At 39.4% G+C, this 13905-nt stretch overlaps 1 long non-coding RNA gene across 3 annotated transcripts in view; it reads right to left on the bottom strand.

Moving 5' to 3' along the window:
• LOC116467458 (POTE ankyrin domain family member A) overlaps positions 1-13905 on the bottom strand; it is a 72851-nt gene that overhangs the window by 33591 nt on the left and 25355 nt on the right. For all 3 annotated transcript variants that reach the window (XR_009213215.1, XR_009213217.1, XR_009213216.1), the window contains exons 8-11: positions 13370-13400; positions 10200-10272; positions 6122-6242; positions 5766-5827 (exon numbers count right to left, since the gene is read on the bottom strand). This is a non-coding gene — a long non-coding RNA (POTE ankyrin domain family member A). The remainder of the gene's footprint in view (positions 1-5765; positions 5828-6121; positions 6243-10199; positions 10273-13369; positions 13401-13905) is intronic.

Genomic DNA, 13905 nt, shown 5'->3' with positions numbered 1-13905 from the left:
CGTTACGTGTGAATTTTGTCCTGTCATTATGATGTTAGCTGGTTATTTTGCTCGTTAGTTGATGCAGTTTCTTCCTAGCCTCGATGATCGTTACAATTTGGCATGTTTTTGCAGTGGCTGGTACCAGTTTTTCCTTTCCATATTTAGTGCTTCCTTCAGGAGCTCTTTTAGGGCAGGCCTGGTGGTGACAAAATCTCTCAGCATTTGCTTGTCTGTAAAGTATTTTATTTCTCCTTCACTTATGAAGCTTAGTTTGGCTAGATATGAAATTCTGGGTTGAAAACTCTTTTAAGAATGTTGAATATTGGCCCTCACTCTCTTCTGGCTTGTAGAGTTTCTGCCGAGAGAGCCACTGTTAGTCTGATGGGGTTCCCTTTGTGGGTAACCCGACCTTTCTCTCTGGCTGCCCTTAACATTTTTTCCTTCATTTCAACTTTGGTGAATCTGACAATTATGTGTCTTGGAGTTGCTCTTCTCGAGGAGTATCTTTGTGGCGTTCTCTGTATTTCCTGAATCTGAATGTTGGCCTGCTTTGCTAGATTGGGGAAGTTCTCCTGGATAATATCCTGCAGAGTGTTTTCCAACTTGGTTCCATTTTCCCCGTCACTTTCAGGTACACCAATCAGATGTAGATTTGGTCTTTTCACATAGTCCCATATTTCCTGGAGGCTTTGTTTCTTTTTATTCTTTTTTCTCTAAACTTCCCTTCTTGCTTCATTTCATTCATTTCGTCTTCCATCACTGATACCCTTTCTTCCAGTTTATTGCATCAGCTCCTGAGGCTTCTGCATTATTCACGTAGTTCTCGAGCCTTGGCTTTCAGCTCCATCAGCTCCTTTAAGGACTTCTCTGCATTGGTTATTCTAGGTATCCATTTGTCTAATTTTTTTTCAAAGTTTTTAACTTCTTTGCCATTGGTTTGAATTTCCTCCTGTAGCTCAGAGTAGTTTGATCATCTGAAGGCTTCTTCTCTCAACTCGTCAAAGTTATTCTCCGTCCAGCTTTGTTCCATTGCTGGTGAGGAGCTGCGTTCCTTTGGAGGAGGAGAGGCGCTCTGCTTTTTAGTTTCCAGTTTTTCTGCTCTGTTTTTTCCCCATCTTTGTGGTTTTATCTACTTTTGGTTTTTGATGATCATGATGTACATATGGGTTTTTGGTGTGGATGTCCTGTTTGTTAGTTTTCCTTCTACCAGACAGGACCCTCAGCTGCAGGTCTGTTGGAGTTTGCTAGAGGTCCACTCCAGATGCTGTTTGCCTGGGTATCAGCAGTGGTGGCTGCAGAATGGCAGTGGCTGTAGAACAGCAGATATTAGTGATCCGCAAATGCTGCTGCCTGATCGTTCCTCTGGAAGTTTTGTCTCAGAGGAGTATCCGGCCGTGTGAGGTGTCAGTCTGCCCCTACTGGGGGTTGCCTCCCAGTTAGGCTGCTTGGGAGTCAGGGACCCACATGAGGAGGCAGTCTGCCCATTCTCAGATCTCCAGCTGCATGCTGGGAGAACCACTACTCTCTTCAAAGATGTCAGACAGGGACATTTAAGTCTGCAGAGGTTACTGCTGTCTTTTTGTTTGTCTGTGCCCTGCCCCCAGAGGTGGAGCCTACAGAAGCAGGCAGGCCTCCTTGAGCTGTGGTGGGCTCCACCAGTTCAAGCTTCCCGGCTGCTTTGTTTACCTAATCAAGCCTGGGCAATGGCAGGCACCCCTCCCCCAGCCTCGCTGCCTTGCAGTTTGATCTCAGACTGCTGTGCTAGCAATCAGCGAGACTCTGTGGGCATAGGACCCTCTGAGCCAGGTGCAGGATATAATCTCCTGGTGTACCATTTTTTAAGCCCGTTGGAAAAGCGCAGTATTAGGGTAGGAGTGACCCGATTTTCCAGGTGCCGTCTGTCACCCCTTTCTTTGACTAGGAAAGGGAACTCCCTGACCCCTTGCGCTTCCTGAGTGAGGCAATGCCTCGCCCTGCTTCAGCTTGCACCTGGTGCGCTGCACCCACTGTCCTGCACCCACTGTCTGGCACTCCCTAGTGAGATGAACCCGGTATCTCAGATGGAAATGCAGAAATCACCCATCTTCTGTGTCGCTCACGCTGGGAGCTATAGACCGGGGCTGTTCCTATTTGACCATCTAGGCTCCACCCTCCTTGAGTACATTCTTAATGAAATGACTTAGAAAACACAATGGAATACCTTTGTAATACAGATTTTGAGAGAGAAAATTTACATTTCTAAAATTCCACTTTTTTTTAATTAGAAAAAGGGTCTCACTCTGTTAATCAGCCTGGTTTTTAACTCCTGGGCTCAAGAAATTCTCCCAGGTCATCCTCCTGAGTAGCTGCAGCTGCAGGCGTGTGCCACAATTCCCAACCAAATTTCCATAATTTCTAATATGATTTTACTCTAATGACATAACCAAGGATAGAAACAGAAAATAAAAAACTTCTCTTCTAAAAAGTGTATGATGCCAAAAAAAGAGGCAAGCAAAATGGCAGAATAAAAGTCTCCATCAATTAATTCCCAACAAGGATACCAATTTAACAACTACCTACAAAAATAAAACACCTTTGTAAGAACCAAAAATCAGGTGAACATTGAAAGCACATGGTTTTAACTTATTATGACTACCAAGAGGCACTGAAGAGGCAGGAAAAATGGTCTTGAATCATCGATGCCAACACTCCCACATCCCCCAGCAGTGGTAGCATGGTACAGAGAGATAATCTGAGCACTTGGGAGAGGGTGAAGCAATTGTGAGACGTTGCATTAAACTCAGTGTTGCCCTATTATAGCAAAAAGCAAAACTGGAATAAATTCAGCTGATGCCCACCCACAGAGAGAGCATTTAAACCAGCCCCAGCCAGAGGGGAATCATCCATCCCAGTAACCAGAACTTGAGTTCCCATAAGCTTTGTCACCACCATGCTAAATTGTTCCGGGGCCCTACATAAACTTGAAAGGCAGTCTAGGCCACAAGGACTACAATTCCCAAGCGGGTCCAAGTGCTGAACTGTGCTATAAGCCAGAGGACAACGGGGAAGGGCATGTGACCTACTGAGACACCAGCCAGGGCAACTACAAAAGTGCTAGTGCTACTCCTCCTCCAATCCCAAGCTGAACAGCTTGGGGCACCAAAAGAGACACCGCCCTTCCGCTTGAGGAGTGGAAAGGAAATAGTGAGTAGACTTTGTCTTGTACCTTAAATACCAGCTCAGCTACAACAGAATAGGGCACTGGTCAGAGTCACAAGTCCCCCCCTTACAGCCCTTAGTTCTGATATGATGTTTTCAGATGCTCCCTGGGCCACAGGGAACCCACTGACTTGAAGGGAAGAACCCATTCTTGGCAGTATTCATCGCCTACTAACTGAAGAGCCTGTGGACCCTGAATAACCAGCAGTGATACACAGGTATTATGTTGAGGTCTTGGGTGAAACACTGACACGTACTGGCGTCAGGTGAGACAGGACATTTCCAGCTGTAATGGCTAGAAGGAAAGATTCCTTCTGCTTGAGAAAGGCAGAGGGAAAAGTAAAGGGGTCTTTGACTTGCATCTTAGGTACCAGCTGGACCACAAGGGCTAGAGCACCAAGCAGGCCCTTGGGGTCCCCAATTCTAGTCCTTTGCTCTTGGACAGCATTTCTGGACCATCCCTGGGCCAAACGGGAGCCCACTCCCCTAAAGGGTGCCAGGCCAGGCAACATTCACCACAAGCTAACTGAAGAGCCCTCAGGCCTTAACAGAACATCAGCAGTAGCCTGGCAGTACTCCCTATGAACTTGTGGTGGCACCCGCCACAAGGCGGGACTCCTCTGCCATTGGATAAAAGAGGTAAGAGTGGGAAGAACTGCACCTTGTGGTGTGAGTCCCAGCTCAGCCACAGTACAATAGAACACCAAGTAAAATTCTGAGGTTTTTTACTCTAGTCCCTGACTCCAAGATAGCACTTCTGCAAAGATATGGAACCAACCTAAGCGCCCATTAACCAATGAGTGGATGAAGAAAATGTGGTACATAGACCCCATGGAATACTGCTCATACATAAAAATGAAGGAAATAATGTCTTTTGCAGCAACTTGAATGGAGCTGGAGGCCATTATTCTAAGTAAAGTTAACTCAGGAAAACCAAATATTGTATGTTCTGTGGGAGCTAAGCTATGAGGATGCAAAGGCATAAGAATAATACAATGGCCTTTGGGGAGTTGGGGAGGAAGGGTGGGAAGGGGTTGGAAGATCAAAGACTACATATTGGGTACAGTGTACACTGTTCAGGTGACGGATGCACCAAAATCTCTGAAATCACCATGAAAGAAGTTATCCATGTAACCAAAACCAACCTGTACCCCCAAAACTATTGAAATTAAAAAAAAAAATTTAAGGAAAATGTCATTTGCAATAACAGGGATTAAACTAGAGATCATTATGTTAAGTCAAATAAACCAGACACAGAAAGATAAATATTGCCCACTTATCTATGGGTGGAAAAAATCAAAACAATTTAATATATTGAGATAGGCAGAATAAGGATGGTTACCAGAGGATGGGAAGTATAGTTGTAGAGTGTGGGGTTGGGGGATGGTTGATGTGTACCAAAAAACCAGAAAGTATAAGGCCCAGGATTTGCTAGCACAACAGGATGACTATAGTAAAAGACAACTTAATTGTACATTTTAAAATAGCTGAAAGAATATAATTGGATTATGTGAAGCACAAAGGATAAATGCTCAAGGTGATGAATACAGTTTATCTTGATGTGATTATTACACATTGCATGTCTGTATCAAAATATGTCGAGTAACTCATAAATATATACACCTACTATGTACTCACAAAAACTAAAATAAAAACATTTTGAAAGTATATGATACCAAAATAATGTGTCCAAGAAAAAAAGAAGTAATATGCTATCTACTGCACAGTTTTAGAAATAAAAAGCACCAGAGAGATTCCATGATTACTATAAGTAACTGTATCCATTGAAGATTTAGTTAATGGTAAGTTTTATAAGTCATGTTACCATGATTGATTGATTGATTTTGAGACGGAGTATCACTCTGATGCCCAGGCTGGAGTGCAGTGGTGCCATCTTGGCTCACTGCAACCTCCACTTCCTGGACTCAAGTGATTCTCCTGCCTCAGCCTCCCAAGTAGCTGTGATTACAGGCACCCACCACCACACCTGGCTAATTTTTGTATTTTTAGTAGAGACAGGGTTTCACCATGTTGGTCAGGCTGGTCTCAAACTCCTGACCTCAGGTGATCTGCCTACCTCGGCTTCCCAAAGTGCAGGGATTACAGGCGTGAGCCACCGCACCAGGCCTGTTTGCGTGAATTAAAAGTCACAGTAAAAATACTTATCCAAATAAACCTTGGCCACATTTCATATTTCTTGTATGGTAAGAAAGCTTAGCCTAATATAATTGTTGTATCACAATGTATTTAAAAGCCCATTATTTTCATCTCTACCCCCCTTAGTATTTACCAATCCTTTTACTGAAGAATCCAAACTCATTCCTTGTGACTTCTGGGCTCTGTTTTTGAACTGTACTACACTGGCTTCTTACATGAATTCTGCAAATTAGCAGAATTGTACTATGCAGTAGCAATATACTTAGCCCATAATTACTTTACTAGTTAGGGGCTGAAAACGTAAGAAAATAATTCCTTATGAGCACAAACAGCAGTGAGAAAGCAAAGTCAAAGCATCCTCTTTTACGTTTTAACATCACTCAATGCTTATATTTTAAAATGATAACAACAAAAACAACAGACAATACCTCAGAATCCAAAAGTGATTCTATATCTCTGTCTTGTCCGGATTCTGATGTGGGTGTTGTATCTGTAAAACATTATGAACAAAGAGAGTTATGAGAACATTTATCACCTTGAATTTTAAATGCATATGCAAGGCTGCACACATTCATAAATATTTCAATAAAGTAAAAGTAAGAGCAAAATAGAAATTCAGAGGATTAAAGTAGATTTAGGAAGAAACTGGTAATATGAAGAAAGACAGGAAAAATATTTCAAAGAAATGAATATTGTATTTGAGTACGACATACTTCAATGTATTTTCATAATAGCATGTAAGCATTAAAAAAATTCCCACAGATACAGATATTCACTAACTTACCACTTCTGTTGTTTTTGTCAACAAAAATTAAACTGTCATTATTTGTGTACTCTTGTGGGGCACTGTCAATAACACCAGTATCATTTTGTGTTTGTCCGTTTGCTGGCTTAATTGCTCCATCCTATTAAACAACAACAACAACAACAACAACAAACTTCAGGAAACATTGTGTTTATTCACTCTACCACTCAATCATTCAACCAGTAAGACAATAAACATTCACTGTGTCTATCAAATCATAGGCAATATCCTGGGAGAAGCTGAATATGTATATACATGATAGATTCTGCCTTATAATTGAGTGAGGGTAGAAATACATGAAAACAAGTAAAAACAGAAAAGTATAATTCACTAGTTCTACAACTGAAGTGAATAAAGTACTGTAAGGGCACAAAAGAGAACAGTTCTACCTGAGAAGTCCAGGAAATGCTGCAGAGACAGGGACTATTTTGAAAGAGAGACAAAGTGCAGAGTGAGGACAATAGGGTTCCTATACAGGACAGCATGAGCAAAAAAAAAAAAAAAAAAAAAAAAAAGGCATGAAATGGCATGGCAAATGAGGGCTACCAAAGAAATGATAAAACTGGAACACAGTCAGAGTGAATGAGATAAAGATATAAAATGGGAGAATCAGGCCAAAACATAAAAAATATCTATCCTATGTATCCTGCTACACTGTGAGCTTTCCCCAGGATGTAATAAGGATCCACACAAAAGTAGATGAGTTAGATCATAATAAAAATATGTTAGAAAGGTCACCTTGGCAGCAATGTAAAGTTACACGAACATGGTGAGGAGGACAAAACTAGACAAGAGTATTTCAAAATTATGGGTCAGAGAGTGAATTACAGTAGTAAGATATAAAAACGGTAAGCTTGTGGAAAATACAGAGCTTGGTGAGTGACTGGACTGGTGATCTGAGGGAGGGCTGGAACCCAAAATTTCTCCTGCTTCGACATTTCAGTGCTACTTACTAGGTGTTATTTACTAGGATAGGAAAACCAGATGACAGTAAGTCACAAAAAGTCAAAAGGGTCAAAATCAGTAGAATTAAATCATGCAAGCCTATAGAGAACTCTGAAATTTTGAAAATGAAAATAAGTACAGAAAATAAATTATGAGATTTCAATTTTGCAATTACATATTTCAACTTTTTTAAAAAATATAAGATATACTTTTATTAATACATGCAAACATTTATTTCTGGAATATTGTGGTAACATGTACTTAAAATTGAGTGAAAATTTTTAATTTTAAAACATCAATTCAAAATGTGCCAGAACATTCCTTTTTAAAAATTCTGAAGTTTGAAACTGTAGAAGAGAAATGCTTCTGTGATTACAGAATTATCAGGCATTTTTCAGCACTACTATAATGTAAAGAGAGAAATGCAAACCCCTATTTTTAAAATTGTATAGCTTTCTTATTCCCCTGTAAACAACATACTAATAATTCTAATCTCCTATTTACACCATATAGAATGGTAGCTAAAAATTGGAGAAAGGATCTAGTATAAAAAGTTAGGCTAAGATTATCCAAGCCGATGATTTAAGTTTTCAAATACATCTATAATTTTCAAGCAGGAACCAAGGAAGTATCATCAAGTACAGGAAGGTACATGGAGAAATACAGATATACCACAGAGACCTCTGCTCATAGTATATCCCTAGCAATACTGATCAGTATTTACTCTAAAATTAGTGTTTTGTAAATATTGCTATAATAAAGGGTTTAATTTTATACTATAAAATGATATATTAAATTAGTTAAACATGATCAGCTACCACTACCTGAAAGCTGGAACATTATTACTACATAGAGAGAAAAATGGAAAAAGAAATGTTCCACTTGGACAAAGAATTCGCAACTGGAATTCTACAAAGTAACGTATGGCTTGAAAAGATGGCTAGAACATCAGCTGGGGCTCAAAAAAGTTTAAATTTTTTAATCTAAAATTCTAATCTAAGCTTAGAGTTGAAAGATACTAGAAAATATATTGTAACCATCTTTTCTAGTGATGGCATATTTCTAATTCATTTCCTTCTTATTTATGGCATATGTTTATAATATAACACATCTGAATTTATGCATTGTATACATTAAAAGGAAATACAGGCCGGTCATGGTGGCTCATGCCTGTAATCACAGCACATTGGGAGTCTAAGGCGGGTAGATCACTTGAAGTCAGGAATTTGAAACCAGCCTGGACAGCATGGGGGGTGGGGCACGCCTATAATCCCAGATACTTAGGAGGTGGAAGCAGGAAAATCACTTGAACTAAGGAGGTGGAGGTGCAGTGAGCCGAGAGTGTGCCACCCTGCACTCCAGCCTGAGTGACACAGTGAGACTCTGTCTCAAAAAAAACGGGAAATACAAATATAAGCCATATTTTAGAAATGTGATAGATTTAATTATTAGTTATGTTATGTATATTATGTTACTTGTAACCCTCCATTGTATAGAAATCCATTTGTCCATGAATTTATTTACATTCCAAAATATTATAAGCTTGTTACATGCAAGATGTTATTCTAGGTACTCCGGGATACAAGAAAATACGTCTCCTAACCTCCAGTAGCTCATACTAATGCAGGAATTTTTAAATGATTATTTAAGTAGCTAAATACAACAACTTCTGAAATTTAAAATTTAAGTATATAATACAAGGATTTGGGGTTGATATTTTCACAAACTACAATGCAAAAAACTGAAATTGAAGTCTTATTATATGGTTATTAAGAGTCTCTGCTTCTAGAACTGGTTGTTATATTGGGCAAAATATGTATTCTTCATTTAGATGAAGAGTTTTAAGTGTACTCTTTATGAAATGGCTTGGAAAACACAATGGAATCTCTTTGTAATACAGATTTTGAGAAGAAAATGTACATTTCCAATTTTCCACAATTTTTTTTTAATTAGAGAAAAGGTCTTGCTACGTTGGCCAGCCTGGTCTTTAACTCCTGGGCTCAATAAATTCTCCCACCTCAACCTCAACCTCAACCTCTCTAATAGCTGGGACTACAGGCATGTGCCACAATACTCAACTAAATTTCCACACTTTTTTTGAGACAGAGTCTCACTCTATCACCAGTCTGGGGTGCAGTGCCGTGATCTCAGCTCACCGCAACCTCCGCCTCCTGAGTTCAAGTGATTCTCCTGCCTCAGCCTCTCGAGTAGCTGGGATTACAGACGTGCACCACCACACCTGGCTAGTTTTTGTATTTTTTGTACAGACAGGGCTTCAACATGTTGGCCAGGCTGGTGTGATCTTGGCTCACCTCCTGGGCTCAAGCTATCCTCCCACCTCAGCCTCCCAAGTAGCTGGGACTACAGGTGTGTATGTCACCATGCCTGGCTATATTTTGCAGAGCTGGGGTCTCATCGTGTTGCCCAGGCTGGTCGCAAACTCCTGGTCTCAAGTGATCCGCCTGCCTCAGTGCCCCAAAGTGCTGGGATCACAGGCGCGAGCCACTGCACCTGGCCAAATTTCTGTAATTTCTAATATTATCTTAGTCTAACTACTCAATCAAGGACAGAAACAGAAGTTCTCTCCTAACAAGTACATGATACCAAAATAGTAAGTGTCCAAGGAAAAAAAGAAATGATATGCTGATATGCTATCTCCTGTATAGGTTTGACAATGAAAGGCATCCAGGAGATTCCATGATTACTATAGTAAGTAATTGGATTCATTAAAGATTTGATCAGCCATAAGTATCATAAAAGTGCATATGATTTAAAAGTCACAGTGAGAATACTTATGAAAATAAACCTTGAGCATGTGTCAGATTTCCTCTGTGATAAGGAAGCTTAGCCTAATATAATCTTCCTGCTACAGTGTATTTTCCAGCCCATTCTTGCTTTATCCTCAACCTCTTAGTATTTAACAATCATTTGTTATTTACCAAAGTAAAAAAAAAATGTTTAATTCAACTACTCATATTTCTAAAAAAGGCTTTCCCTAACCAACTGTTCATTACAAACATAAAACAATAAGTAGACCACTACTAAATTTTAAGAGTAAATATAGAAACCTAGATTCAGAATGAGAAAATTAATTTCATTAGAGCATTTTTACCTTGATATCAGAATCAATGTCTTCATTATCTGATGTAGGCAATATATCATCAATAGTTTGTTTGCCAGAAAACCTTTGGAGCAAAAAATATACATAAAAATTAGTGCATTCATTTCTTTAAAAATAATTTCCGAGTTCATATCTGGATGTCCCCTCCAAAAAAAATCAGGTGAGAGGTCAGCTATGTGTATATTAAATAATGTTTCTTAATACGATTAAAATTTAATCTGTTATAAAAGATTTTAGTTACCTCCTTCCACCTCTCTCAACATATCAAACATAGTCAAGGAAGACACCTTCAGTTCCAGAACAAATCATGACAGCCAATATATTGGCAGCGCCTGAGAATAATAGGTCTTCACAAATTGCATGTCCTGGAAGCTGAACTGAAAATCCAATTAATGGCTTACATAATTTTTGTTACCTGAACTGCAACAAATCTGATAACCTTAAAAAAGGTAGAAAGATACACTGTCTCAGCCAGGCACAGTAGTTCGTGCCTGTAATCCCAGCAATTTGAGAGGCTGAGGTGGGTGGATTGCTTGAGCCCAGGAGTTGGAGACCAACCTGGGCAACATGACGAGACCCCAGCCCTGAAAAAAAATAGCCAGGCATGGTGACACACATACCTGCAGTCCCAATTACTTGGGAAGCTGATGTGAGAGGACAGTTTGAGCCCAGGAGGTGAAGGTTGCAGTGACCCAAGATCACACCACTGTACTCCAGCCTGGGCAACAGAGTGAGACTCTGAGGAAGAAAGAAAGGGAGGGAAAGAAGGAACAGAAAGGGAGGGGAGGGGAGGGGAGGGGAGAGAAGGAAGGAAGGAAGGAAGGAAGGAAGGAAGGAAGGAAGGAAGGAAGGAAGGAAGGAAGGAAGAGTGGAGGCAGGGAAGGAACAAAGAAAGAAAAAATAAGGAAAAAAAAGAAAAAAACTGTCTTTTCTCCATTATCTACCTCTGATTCAAAGATTAATCTGTGTCACTTAAAAGTGGCAGTCTCTGTTCTTCAGTGTGAAAACCAATTCAGAAGGCCTTATTGCTTCCCTTTACTCTAAAACAGTACAAGGAATCTAAAAGCTAAATATACAAAAGTCAAAGGACAAATGTATGTTGTTATTAAAAATACTATTCCCAGAAGGATTAAAACAGTAAAAATTATAAAATCCAATTATTTTCCCTGTGTAAGACCTGCCCTATTCAGGTCCACATAAACTAGCAAGCCCTTTAAAAAGTTTCAGAGGCTCTCATAACCGAGGAGAGAGATTGCTGGAAAATCACAGTCCTGGTAGTTGTACCTCTATTTCCCTTAAGGACTATCTATCTTCCTTCCTATGGGCTCCCACTTGTAGATTCCTCTTCTGCAAGGCTCTGTGGCAACCTCCACCTTTAAATATTCAGCCAATGAAAGGACAAATTCCTAAAGGGGTGAGTTCCAATTACCAAAATCAGGAGCTCTCTAGTTCCTGGAAAACAAGCTAAAGGGAATCTGTCATCTGCCCCAGCATAGATGTGGTAACAACTACTCAACTGAAGCTCCATGACTGATTTGCCAGCCAATCCCACCCCTGCGCCCTAGCTTACGTGGACATGGGAAGGATGTCAGTGGATTAGAAAAAGAGGCAGGTGAGAGGACACCTGCCCTGGGCCACAGATCTATGTAGTTCAGCAACCTCCAGGCCCCTGGTACTGGAGGGGCTCTGAGACACCCTCTGCAAGTTGTGGTGAAACCTTGAAGTCTGTCACTTGCTCTAATTAAACAAACAAAAAGGCAGCAACTTGTCCAGGACTCCTTTGAACCTACTTTAATATGCCTTTCTAGATAACTCCTAATATCCTGTATCCTTCATTCCTATAACTTATCTTTATCAAATTTGTCATAAACCCTAATATTCTGATCTCTTTTCTATAACCCTTATTCCTATCTAACTCAGTGTTGTTTCTCTTCAAACTAGGGCTTTCTCTACTAATTTCATTCTTATCCTCTACCATTAAGTTCACCAGTTAATTCCATCTTTTCCTCTTCCACTGTTTTCCCTAGTCCCACTTTCCCTTTCTATTATTAAAAAAACCCACCAACAGGATGATAAGAAAGGAAGAGCACTGAGCTTTCAGAGGAGTTCAGGAGTTCCAATCTTATTTCTGCCACTTTCTATAAACAAATAAGTAACTTGAACTTGTTTCAGTTTCAGGTTCTCCATCTGAGCAACCAATTGACCAGGGTGTTAAACACAGATTGAAGTACTAGATGATATTTCAGTTTCTCACTAAGATTTCTTAAAATCCTGAAATTCTATGTGCTTTTGATTCTGTCTCTAGAGAAAGGGGGAATGCTTAGCTGGAAGAAATGGAAAAAAAATAACAGAACAATAAAAAAAAAAACAAGAAAAGCAGAGAGGAAGGTTAAAAACTCAAGAAAAGGTTATAGAAAAATCACAGATTTTGAGAAAAAAGCTTCATGGAACTAGGCAGGGCAAACTAAAGAGAAAACTAAACTGGGAAGTCGGTAAGGAGAGAAATCAATTAGAAATAGCCTCTAACTAGATGTGAAATATACTTATCGTAACATGGTCTATATGTAGATATCCTTCACTTACAAGAAAATAATTCCTCTTCAGGATTTGCCTGGTCTTGCTTATGTAAAACCCATGGTCCTGTGGCTATAGCTAAATGAGACCTGTCCTGAAACCTTTGAGGGTAAAAATGAGGCACTGGTTACCACTGAAATTGTTAAGTATATTAGGACAAACTCTTGAATTAAACAGGCTTCTAAGGAAAAGTGTGTAAGACGGAGTTAAACTATAACTAGATTTGACTTTCTGAATTCATCTAGTTTGTACCTGTACCTTGATCCCAGCGCTGCACAGGTATCTATCAATCTATGCTGAGGGACAGAGAAGGAATTTGTGAGCCCAGCAAGCTGTTGGTCAAATCATAGGTCAGCTGCTTGTTAATTATGGGATCATGGCCAATTAACCTCTCTGAACCACAGCTGCCTAGTTAGTAAACAGTAGGTTATAATAGCCTGGATGTTTTGCAAAGCTGTTGTGATGACTATATGAGTTAAGCATATAATATGGTTTCTAGCCCAGAGTACAACACTCAATAGATGTTAGTTTCTTTTCTCTGTATTCTCTTAGTTAATATATAATTTTTAAAAATCTGTGAATCCTACCTGATAGCAGAGTCTTCAGAATGCCCATCCACTGTTTAAAAAAAAAAAAGTAAAATCCATTTTAATCAACAATAGAAATATGTAGACTATTGAAAACCTAAAAGGGCCTGGTTGCACCTTCTTGTAGTCTCAGCTACTCAGGAGGATGAGGCTGAAAGATTGCTTGAGGAGCCCAGGAGTTTGAGACCAAAGTGGGCAATATAACAAGACTCTGCCGTCTCCATTTTTAAAAGTTATGCACACTTTGATGAATGCTTTAGACCTTGTTTTTAAATGTCTTTTAAAGCATAAGATTAATGCTTTCTTACAAAGTATTCTTTTTCAGATTATATGGAGACTATACTAAAATTAATATTAATTACATTATTGATAGGCAATTAATAGTTTAAGAATTCTTACTTTCCCGTCTTTGTATCTATCAAATTCAATAGAGAATGGGATTTATAAAATGTGATACCTACAAGTGAATTGCTATGTTCAATAATCATAATCCTAACTGAACTCTACCAGATTGACTGCTATTATTAGCAAAATCT

The sequence above is a fragment of the Hylobates moloch genome, unplaced genomic scaffold (genome assembly GCF_009828535.3).
Source record: "Hylobates moloch isolate HMO894 unplaced genomic scaffold, HMol_V3 SCAFFOLD_4, whole genome shotgun sequence".
Taxonomy (NCBI): Eukaryota; Metazoa; Chordata; class Mammalia; order Primates; family Hylobatidae; genus Hylobates; species Hylobates moloch.
This window is presented reverse-complemented; position numbering and strand designations above follow the sequence as displayed.